This window comes from Pan paniscus, chromosome 4 (assembly GCF_029289425.2).
Source record: "Pan paniscus chromosome 4, NHGRI_mPanPan1-v2.0_pri, whole genome shotgun sequence".
NCBI classification, from domain to species: domain Eukaryota; kingdom Metazoa; phylum Chordata; class Mammalia; order Primates; family Hominidae; genus Pan; species Pan paniscus.
This window is the reverse complement of record NC_073253.2, coordinates 84,042,516-84,053,988: the sequence shown is the minus strand read 5'-3', so window position 1 is coordinate 84,053,988 and position 11,473 is coordinate 84,042,516.

Here is an 11,473-nt window from a genome sequence, read left to right as displayed (position 1 = left end):
GAATGCTTGCTGTCCTTCAGTGCAGATAGCAAAAGTTACTATAATGCTTCCTTCATATGCAAAGCATATGTCTACTGCATTTCTGGTGTAATTCTCAACTTTAATTCTTAAATAAACATCATCAATGCCCTTGAGGAGTGACAGTGTTGTCCTCAACTTCTCAACTGTATAATGTAATTTTGGTGAAATGTTTTTCCTGTCAACATGTTAGCTTACCACTGCTTATGCAACCAGCTGTTTTATTTTGAAGTGTTATGAATAAATAATAGCAGTAATGTAGAAGTTTAGAAATATATGCATGAAAAAATAAATCATTTCCCTACAATATAAAGCATATTCATAAGACTACAACTTCATATGATGTTATAAAGGGCAGGCAGTAAATAATAGGAGATAGTCTAGATGCATGTACAAATTCATTCATTCTGAAATAGCCATCACTAGTTTTAGTTAAAGTGTGGGTATGCTAATTGTGAGCAAAAGTCATAAACACTGAGGTGATGCTGACATCTCAGCTTGTTCGTTTTCTCTATGACATTAAGAACAGAATGTTTTGGTTCAGTAGTTTACTTGGACAGAGTATGGTGCTAATAATTCACAGGACAGTTTTTATTTTAACCACTTAAAAACCATACATATTATCTGATAGAGACAGACAAAAAGCTGCATCCTGAGCCATGTATAAATATTTTTACCTATAAAAATACAAATGCTCCTTGACTTACAATGGGGTTACATCCCAATAAACTTATCTTAAGTTTAAAATATTATAATTCACACATGTATTTATACAAATAACCTACTGAGCATCATAGCTTAGCTTAGCCTACCTTAAATATGCTCATAATACTAACATTAGCCTACAAAATGTTAAGCTAGATAAGAAAAATTATCTAACATAAAGCTTATTTATAAAGTATTGAAAATCTCATGAAACTTATTGAATATTTTACTGAAAGTGAAAACAGAATGGTTATAGAGGTACTTGTATGGTTTCTACTGAATGTGGTTTTTGCACCATTGTCAGGTAGAAAAATAGTAAGTTGAACCATCATAAGTTGGGACCATCTTCATATAACTTCAATAATTGAAAGTTATCAAACACACACACAATGTAAGAGGGGAATGGTTTTCAAATTCTAAGATGGGAAACGTACAAACTCCCCCTTCTGATTATTTCCTAAGTAATTTATTCTCCTGAAAAATTTACAAAGTATTTTAGAATTTCAAATAGATGTTCTTTCTATAAGTACCTTAAGATCAACAAATCGAAATAGTTATAATTTATGTATTTACGTCATGGGATACTTGGGGTGTTGCTTTGCCAGCCAGAAACCTCTGCGGTCAGTGGCACCTTTGCCTGAGTTTTGCTTGGCCCCGCTGGGCTTGGTCCACCCACTTGGCCTGGCAGGTCGCACTTGGCTTGCGCTACTGGCCTGAATCCAATGCCCACCAAAGGTGAGCCAGGCACAGAGTGGCGAAGGGTGTATGAGCGAGCGCAGGGTCTGGCCACTGCGCACATCCAGGAATGCCTGCTGCAGTGGGGTGGAAGCTCCAGGTGCAGGCATGGGCACCAGCTCCCTGCAAGGTTCCTGCTGGACCAGCCGTACCTCAAACACCTTTCACAGCTGGCACCAGAGAATGCAGTGGCGCCAAAACCTTGGAATCACCAGTAACCACAGAATCCCAAAGAGGGTTTCACAGCCCTGGTGAGAGGTGACAGCGTGCTGGCAGTCCTCACAGCCCTCGCTCGCTCTTGGCGCCTCTTCTGCCTGGGCTCCCACTTTGGCGGCACTTGAGGAGCCCTTCACCCCACCGCTGCACTGTGGGGGCCCCTTTCTGGGCTGGCCAAGGCCAGAGCCGGCTCCCTCAGCTTGCAGGGAGGTGTGGAGGGAGAGACATGAGCGGGAACCGGGGCCGCGCGCGGCGCTTGCGGGCTAGCTGGAGTTCCGGGTGGGCGTGGGCTTGGAGGGCCCCGCACTCGGCGGGAGCAGCCGGCGGGAGCAGCCGGCGGGAGCAGCCGGCGGGAGCAGCCGGCGGGAGCAGCCGGCGGGAGCAGCCGGCCGGCCCTGCCGGCCCGGGGCAATGAGGGGCTTAGCACCCGGGCCAGCGGCTGCGGAGGGTGTACTGGGTCCCCCAGCAGTGCCAGCCCACCAGCGCTGCGCTCGATTTCTCACCAGGTCTTAGCTGCCTTCCCGCGGGGCAGGTCTCGGGACCTGCAGCCCGCCATGCCTGAGCCTCCCACCCCCTCCATGGGCTCCTGTGCGGCCCAAGCCTCCTCAGTGAGCGCAGCCCCCTGCTCCATGGCGCCCAGTCCCATCGACCACCAAAGGTCTGAGGAGTGCGGGTGCCCAGTACGGGACTGGCAGGCAGCTCCACCTGCAGCCCCGGTGCGGGATCCACTGGGTGAAGCCAGCTAAGCTCCTGAGTCTGGTGGGGCCTTGGAGAACCTTTATGTCTAGCTCTGGGATTGTAAATACACCAATCGGCACTCTGTATCTAGCTCAAGGTTTGTAAACACACCAATCAGCACCCTGTGTCTAGCTCAGGGTTTGTGAATGCACCAATCCACACTCTGTATCTAGCTACTCTGGTGGGGCCTTGGAGAACCTTTGTGTCCACACTCTGTATCTAGCTAATCTGGTGGGGACGTGGAGAACTTTTGTGTCTAGCTCAGGGATTGTAAAGGCACCAATCAGCGCTCTGTCAAAACAGACCGCTGGGCTCTACCAATCAGCAGGATGTGGGGGGCCAGATAAAAGAATAAAAGCAGGCTGCCCCAGCCAGCAGTGGCAACCCGCTCGGGTCCCCTTCCACCCTGTGGAAGCTTTGTTCTTTCCCTGTTTGCAACAAATCTTGCTACTGTTCACTCTTTGGGTCCACACTGCTTTTATGAGCAGTAACACTCACCGCGAAGGTCTGCAGCTTCACTCCTGAAGCCAGGGAGACCACGAGCCCACTGGGAGGAACAAACAACTCCAGACGCGCCGCCTTAAGAGCTGTAACACTCACCGCGAAGGTCTGCAGCTTCACTCCTGAGCCAGCGAGACCACGAACCCACCAGAAGGAAGAAACTCCGAACACATCCGAGCATCAGAAGGAACAAACTCCAGACGCACCACCTTAACAGCTGTAACACTCACCGCGAGGGTCTGCGGCTTCATTCTTAAGGTCAGTGAGACCAAGAACCCACCAATTCCGGAAGCACTGGCTTGGGGATTTCCCAGGTCTGAGCTCCCTGTAGGGCTGCAGCTCTTCTTTCCTTCTCTCTTCTCTCCTTCTTGTCACCCACAACGTGGCAAGCAAGGGGCATGTTTCAGCCCTGTTTGTGTCTCATTCCTCTTAACCCTGCCAGTAGGCAGTGCCGGAGTTCTTGTCCTGCACCCAGGAAGAATGAAGTACGCAGACAAGTGGAGGGTGAGCAAGGCAATGAGGAGTTTTATTGAGCAGCTCAGAGGAGACCCACAATGCATAGCTCCTCTTTGCTGTCAGGGTGACCCAAAGAATGTTCAACTCTGAGCAAAGAAGAGACCCTGGAGTGGGTGGTTCATCTCCACAGCTTGCCATCCTGTCATGTCCTCAAGTATGGCTCAGTTCAGGGCTTTTATGGACCTCAGAGGGGAGGAAGTGCATGCCGATTGGTCCATGGGCGGCCATGGTGGGCCCCGAAAAAGCCCCACAAGTCCCCATTCTAGTCCGCAGGACCCGCAGCCTGCCCTGGGATTCAAGTCCTCCCAGCTTGAAGGTGGAGCTTTATTAGGGACACGTCCCCTTCCACCTAGGAGCCTGTCTGTCTCTTGCCGCTGTTCATGGAGCCCAGGCTGTTTACGTGAAGCGGCACCTGCAGTACAGCACTGAGCTGCCCTTCACCTCCCCTCAGCTTCCCTCACATGCTCGTCAGCACCCAAAGTCCGGCGGGGGCGACATAGCGGGGAGCTTGCGTGTCAGCGCTACCCCAAGCATGTGTACACCCGGCCAGGCTGTGAAAACACCTGGATTCAGCACCAACCTCCCTTCAAGATTGGTGCCAGGAGCTGGAAGAAGTCAGGCAATGGGAGCAGACATCTCTGAGCCTGAAAGCGGGGCAGGGTACAGAGATGGCCGGGTCCGCAGCCGTGGCTCTATAGCTGTACCCAGGAGGGTGAGGCTACCGCTTGATATCAGCTCCCGCCCGCGCCATGGAGCATGCAGCCCAGCCACACCTACCCCACTGCAGCTGGTGTCTTGGCAGCAGCCACTGCTCATTGCTGCCATCATTTACATTATAGCAAATCACTTAATAAACATTTGCTAAGTGGTATCTATATGCTAAACATTATCCTTTGTTGTTGTAGATTTATCAGAACAGATATTATCCTTAAAAACTTAACATGTATAGGCCAAGCGCGGCGGCTCACGCCTGTAATCCCAGCACTTTGGGAGGCTGAGGCAGGCGGATCACAAGGTCATGAGATTGAGACCATCATGTCTAATACGGTGAAACCCCGTCTCTACTAAAAATACAAAAAATTAGTCGGGTGTGGTGGCAGGTGCCTGTAGTCCAGCTACTCAGGAGGCTGAGGCAGGAGAATGGCGTGAACCAGGGAGGTGGAGCTAGCAGTGAGCCGAGATCATGCCACTGCACTCCAGCCTGGGCGACACAGCGAGACTCGGTCTCCAAAAAAAAAAAAAAAAAAGAAAAGAAAAAAGAAAAAAAAGAAGAAAACCTTACATGTATATACACAATTCACATTCACATGCATTGGTACACACATGCACGTGCTCGTGCACACGCACGCACACAATGTAGAGGAGTCAAAAGAGAATGAGAAGAAAATTCCACCGTAAAAAAATGTGAAAATAATCCGAGAATGAAAACTGATAATGTCTATTGAATTTAGCAACATGAAAGTCAATGATAACCTTAGGGATAAAAATGTAGGTTTATTGATGTGTTGTAAGTGTTATGAAAGGAAGATCATGAGTATACAACTTAAGAGGAAAGAAATGGGCTAGTAACAGGAGAAAAAAGTGTGAGATATAAACAGACACTGTTATTGTGTGTGTATGTGTTCATATGTTTTGCTTTTTATTTTATCAGGAAAGACTAGAGTACACTTCAATATGTGGATGTAGTTAAATTGTAAAAATAAGGCACTGAAAATACATTTGAGATAGGATAAGATATGTGCCTGGCTCCATATTCTCTCTCTTTCTCTCTCCTCCTTTTTTTTTCATTTTTAAAATTTGAGACAGAATGTTACTCTGGAATAAGTGGAGTGCAGGCTGGAGTGCAGTGGTGCGAACACAGCTCACTCCAGCATTGACCTCCCATGTTCAAATGATCCTCCCATCTCGGCCTCCCAAGTAGCTGAAACCGTAGCTGTATGCTGCCACTCCTGCCTAATTTATTTTTGACTTTTGTAGAGATGGGGTATTGCTATGTTGCCCAGGCTTGTCTTGAACTTCTGTGCTCCAGTGACCAGCCTCAGCCATAACATCTTTTTCTAATGAAATCCATGGTCTCCCACTTAATTAGTGCATTGAGGAAAAAGCTTACAAAATTATTTGTTTTCGTAGAGAAGTTCCTCCTCCATTCTTCATTCTACTCTCAATTGTCATAATGGAATTTACTGTAAGTAAGAAATACTAGATTATTGTGAACAGAAATAACCCACTTCAAATTTCCTATTTTGTAAAGGCAATATGATAAAAATATAGAATTCACTAATGCTAACTTAATTATTGATTGATGAATTGCATCCATGTATGTTACGATCTAAATGTTGAGGACTGTGAAAAAGAACAAAGATTTCTAAAGAATAAACTTCTGATGTGAAATAGTGAAGGTATCAGAAGAAAATGAAATATGACATCATGAAGCAAAGACAAATTATTCCTGGAAACTAGCAAAATAAGATATGCCGTAGCCCTGAAAGTAAATAGCTAAATCTCTGATCTTGGAAGTAAAAGAAAGAGGCAATGCTTAAAATTTGATTATTGACTTATACTCAGATTACCTAATTTAATGGGACTGAATCCTTGATTGATTATGCTATTTCAGTACCTACTCTAAATGATAAAGCTCTTCACCTTCCCTCACTTTATACTGTTTATTATGTTATTAAATTATTCAACATATTTACTAGGTATCTAACTTGTATTACTCTGCAAAGGTCTACAGATAATAAATATGGTTCCCTTTGTGAGGGCATTTAATACTTGGCAAGAAACATGCATATATGCTATAAGCTGCAATAAAACTTGCTACATGTTATTGCAGATCTTACATAAATGTGCATGGGAACAAAGAGGACCGGCAATTATATACCTAGGGAGTTGGGGGATGATTTATTGAGAAGGTGGCATGTAGAGGTTTCCTGAGAAGTAAGTAAGAAAATCTTCACGTCCATTAAGAATGAGGGAGATTGATTTTTCTAGGGAGAAGAAGTAGTTAATTCAATAGCATGGAACACGAATTGGGCAAGGAGAAGCAAGGATGATAAGTCATCTTCTATTGTGCATTTTAAGTGCTCACTAGAGGAATTGGCATGTAACGTAATAAACTATCACATGGTAAAAACATGCATAATATGCTCAAATCACTCATATATTTATGTTCTCAAGTAGAATATGCATTTCTAAATTGTGCCCCTTTTTATTGTGGGAATCATCCATTATGTATCAATAGTGTCATTAGTGCTTCCTTCTAAGGATATTTTAACCATCATATTATAGCTAGTCTACTAAAGAGGCCAAAGCATTCTCACGAGTCTTGTAAGTTTTTAAGAGAAATAAATAAATTGAGGCTGAACAATGAATCTAAAAATGAAATATGTTCCCGCTAGAAATGGATAACTTCATATCATCATTCATCTGTTCATTATTTCATATTTATTCCTTTTATTTAGTCATGTCTTCAGTGCATGATTTTTTTTTAAAGTTTTCTATCTGCCAATGTATTATGCTACAGTCTGTGAATAAAACAATTAACGAAACAGACTTAGTCCCTACCTCACAAGGTTTATATTTGAAAGGAGGTAGTGAATATGCATTCAGTCAACCTTGACAAAATTAATTATTCAATTAAAATTGTGTTGAATGCTACAAAGGAGAAGTGCATGTTGTTTTAGGAAAGCATAAGTGGAACTAAACTTGCTAAACAGTCAGGGAATTTTTTTTTCCCTCAGGAAGATAAAACAGAGATTGGAATTACTGTGAGAGAATACAGTTCCTTCTGCAGCTGATGTTATTAATATTATTTCAAATTAATTATCGGAGCATTTTATCTTCCATATGCCTGATCGCTATTCACTTTAGCTATGTTTAGTCATCAATTTCCAACACTTTAAAAAGTAACTGTAGTCGTAGTTTGAGATTCACTACCACTCCCTCCTCTTGCCTGACATCTAGTGGAAGAGAGAATCAGTGGGAAAATCACCCAGAGGAATTAAAAATAGAGACCAAGCAGTAAAGAAAAATAGCAAAGGAAATATCCTCTTGAATCACTATATTTTAAGAATGGGTGATAGTATACACATTTCATTGTTATACAACTATTATATGTGCTTGAACTATAACAATCCTAATTTTAATATATTTTTCTATAAAATTCCCGAGTAATTGGCTAACAATACTATTCACTGATGTTGCATCACTGGCAGAAAAGTAGCTTTCTCCTCATTAAGGCTTTCTTCTTTCACTAATCTTGAAACATAAGATGCATATATGCAGAATATGCACTCAAATTAGCTCATTCCAGCTTTCCCTAGAATGTGAGTACACTCTTTAATGGTGTTTAATTTTTCTATAAAGTCCAATTTTCAAACTCATACAAATGAGAGTAAATTAGTACATGGGTTTCCAGGTTATGAAGGCAGCACTTTGATTCAAACACTAACCAATACACATGCCTTTTAGATGACATTACCCAACATATCATTGTAGATAAAGTAAAGTAGTAATTGTGAATAGCCTTAAATAATATACTAAAAATTGCTCAGTTCAGGTAAGATTTAATTCCAGGAAAACAGAAGTAGTAGATGACTTTCATAGTTTAATTACCAATAGCTCTATTTGCTCTGAACAGTCCATTATTTTGTGTGTGTGCATTTGTGTGTGCATGTGTGTGTGTTTGTGTCTGTGTGTAAGCATGATGGTGTATCTTTTATATAGTTTTCAAGTTTCTCTCATAAAACTAATACTATAAGAGGTTATTTCATTTTTCTACACAATGAGGTAAAAACAAAACTCAAAAAGATTGAGATATGAATATATGATTATCTTCCTTAGGCAGGCTCACAGTGATTAGTAAAATAGCAAATATATTTCCTTTGGGAAGTTTAAAAGTACCTCTACATCTTTAATCTCCTTTCCACTTTATATTTTATTTTCTCTGACTTCAGTTCTTTAGAAAATTTTCCTCCTTTTGCCTTTTTTGAAGGTATGTTTTATTGTTTTCTACTGTTTGTGTTTATTTTGACATTTTTAATGTTATTGTTTGTTGCCTTTTGAAAAAGAAACTCTAAAAATGTTCTGAATGGCACTGTGTAATGATCACAAGAAAACTGTAGTAAAATTCATATTTCAACAAGGATAATGGGTCAAGTAGGTTATGGTATATTAAGAGATTTTCTATAATTGGTAATTTTGTTTAACTTAAAAAGAAAGCATTTTTACAAACCAATGAAATATCTGAAAAGAAACATAAAGATAATAAAACTGGTAGTATAAGAAAAAGAAATGAAAAAAGAGAGTTGAGGGTTATCGAAAACAAATTTAATTGCCAATTATAACAGTGGACTATATCTTTAGGCTAAATAAACAAATCCATTATGGAATATAATATAAAAGCAGATATAATTCTAACATTGTAGATATCTAACATGCAATCAAAATTTGATTACCCCAATAGGGAATAATAATAACTAATTGTCATCAACACAGAGGAAATTAGCAAATTGTGATCAAATGCCTGTGAACCCATATGTTACTTAGGGGAAAAGAAAATGATTGAGCCGTTGGAAAATGAATATGCTTTAAAAAATACCCTTTAACTTAAAAAAATAGGTATTGAAAAATTGAGCTAAAAGCAGAATTCTTTTAGTCTTTTGGAAACCTAGAGGCATATGATAATTTTTAGAAAGTAATTTAAGTTATTGAATACTTTTCAAAAAATAATAGTTTCCAAATTGCACACATGAGCTACTTTGAGGGTCCTGATCCTGTTTATAGCCAAAACATAGAACTATAGTATATCAGAAGTTGAAACAGCTTTTGAACATGTAATGGAGCTTTTCAAGAATGTGCTACATTGATGCTAATTCCATGACAAAAAATAATTTATTAATTCAAATACTCATGTATTATACATTTGCCATAGAAAGCCGTGCTTACATGTGAATAATATAATCTTGATCCCATGTGAAGCCATGCAAAAGTTTTCTTGAATATCATTTCAATGTAAAAAGTCCTAAGCTCTCTCCTAAAATGAGAAAACAGGTAACCTAGCCTCGACTGGTCTGACATTTAGCAAAGAAAGCACAAAGCACACACATTTTAGGCAATGTTTGTGGAATGCTGGAACAGAAACACATCCAGGTGAAATTGAAGAGAAACGATGGAAAATTCTTGAAGATATAGAGTGGTAAAGGAAATTTGTCGCTATACCCCTCCAAAGGTGTTTCCTCTAACATCTTATACACAGCATCGTTTACATATGAATCTCTGGATCAGAGTCGCTATACCCCTCCAAAGGTGTTTCCTCTAACATCTTATACACAGCATCGTTTACATATGAATCTCTGGATCAGGCCTGATACAGGCAGAGGAGGAGCATGGCAGTTTCAGAAGAATCGCTCTGGTCAATGTCTCATGTTCTGGTCTAAGCTGCTTAGATGCAATTGCATGCTCTTATGACTTATCATCATGACTCTGAGATCCATCCAGGCCATGCACAAAATCACTAAAAACCTTCAATTTAAAATATATAATAGTGTTACCTTTGATTTTTTTTTCTTTTTTAAACAGAGTCTCACTTTGTCGCCCAGTGCGGAGTGCAGTGGCGTGATCTCAGCTCTGCAACATCCACCTCCTGGGTTCATGCAAATCTTCTGCCTCAGCCTCCCTGGTAGCTGGGATTACAGGCGTGTGCTACCACACCCAGCTAATTTTTGTATTTTTTGTAGAGATGGGTTTCACCATGTCGTCCAGGCTGGTCTCGAACCCCTGACCTTAAGTAATCCACCTGGCTCAGCCTCACAAAGTACTGGGATTACAGGCATGAGCCACCGAACCCAGCCCTGAAATGTGTTTGTTACTTCATTCATTCATTATCTATTATCAATTCACCACCGCACATTGAAAATATTTTAAATTATTCATCATTTTTGAAAGGGCAAATAAACAAACCCTGTCTTTCATGTTATAAACTCTAAGTGCTTTTTAATTGCCTAACAGGATAATGGCCACTCTCTAGAGTATATTAATAAATCACAATTAGAATTGCATGGTGGATAATATCATAATTGATCATTCCGTTTTGCACAACACCACTTCTTGGAAAAATGGAACTTTTTAGAAACATTAATGCTTAGTTCAAATATCAAAAATAGAATACTAGAAGACTTTTCGTTAGAAAAAGTAACTTATTCACATATATTTGATCCTCAACAATACATGTGCTAAATGTATGTGTGTGTGTGTGTGTGTGTGTGTGTATATATATATATATATATATATATATATATATATATATAGTTTGTTTGTTTGTTTGTTTTTGAGACGAAATCTCACTCTGTTGCCCAGGCTGGAGTGCAGTGGTGCGATCTTAGCTCACTGCAACATCCGCCTCCTGGTTCAAGCTATTCTTGTGCCTCAGCCTCCTAAGGAGCTGGGATTACAGGTGCATGCCACCACGCCAGGCTAATTTTTGTATTGTTAGTAGAGATGGGGTTTCACCATGTTGGCCAGGCTGCTCTGGAACTCCTGACCTCAGGAGATCCACCCACCTCTGCCCCCCAAAGTGCTGTGATTACAGGTGTGAGCCACAGTTCCCAGCCATCCTAATACATTTTTAAAGAATAATAATAAGACAATGGGGTTTTCTAGATACACAATCATGTCAACCCAAATGTCCAACAATGACAGACTGGATTAAGAAAATGTGGCACATATACACCATGGAATATTATGCAGCCATAAAAAATGATGAGTTCATGTCCTTTGTAGGGACATGGATGAAATTGGAAATCATCATTCTCAGTAAACTATCGCAAGAACAAAAAACCAAACACCGCATATTCTCACTCATAGGTGGGAATTGAACAATGAGATCACATGGACACAGGAAGGGGAATATCACACTCTGGGGACTGTGGTGGGGTGGGGGGAGGGGGGAGGGATAGCATTGGGAGACATACCTAATGCTAGATGATGAGTTAGTGGGTGCAGCACACCAGCATGACACATGTATACATATGTAACTAACCTGCAC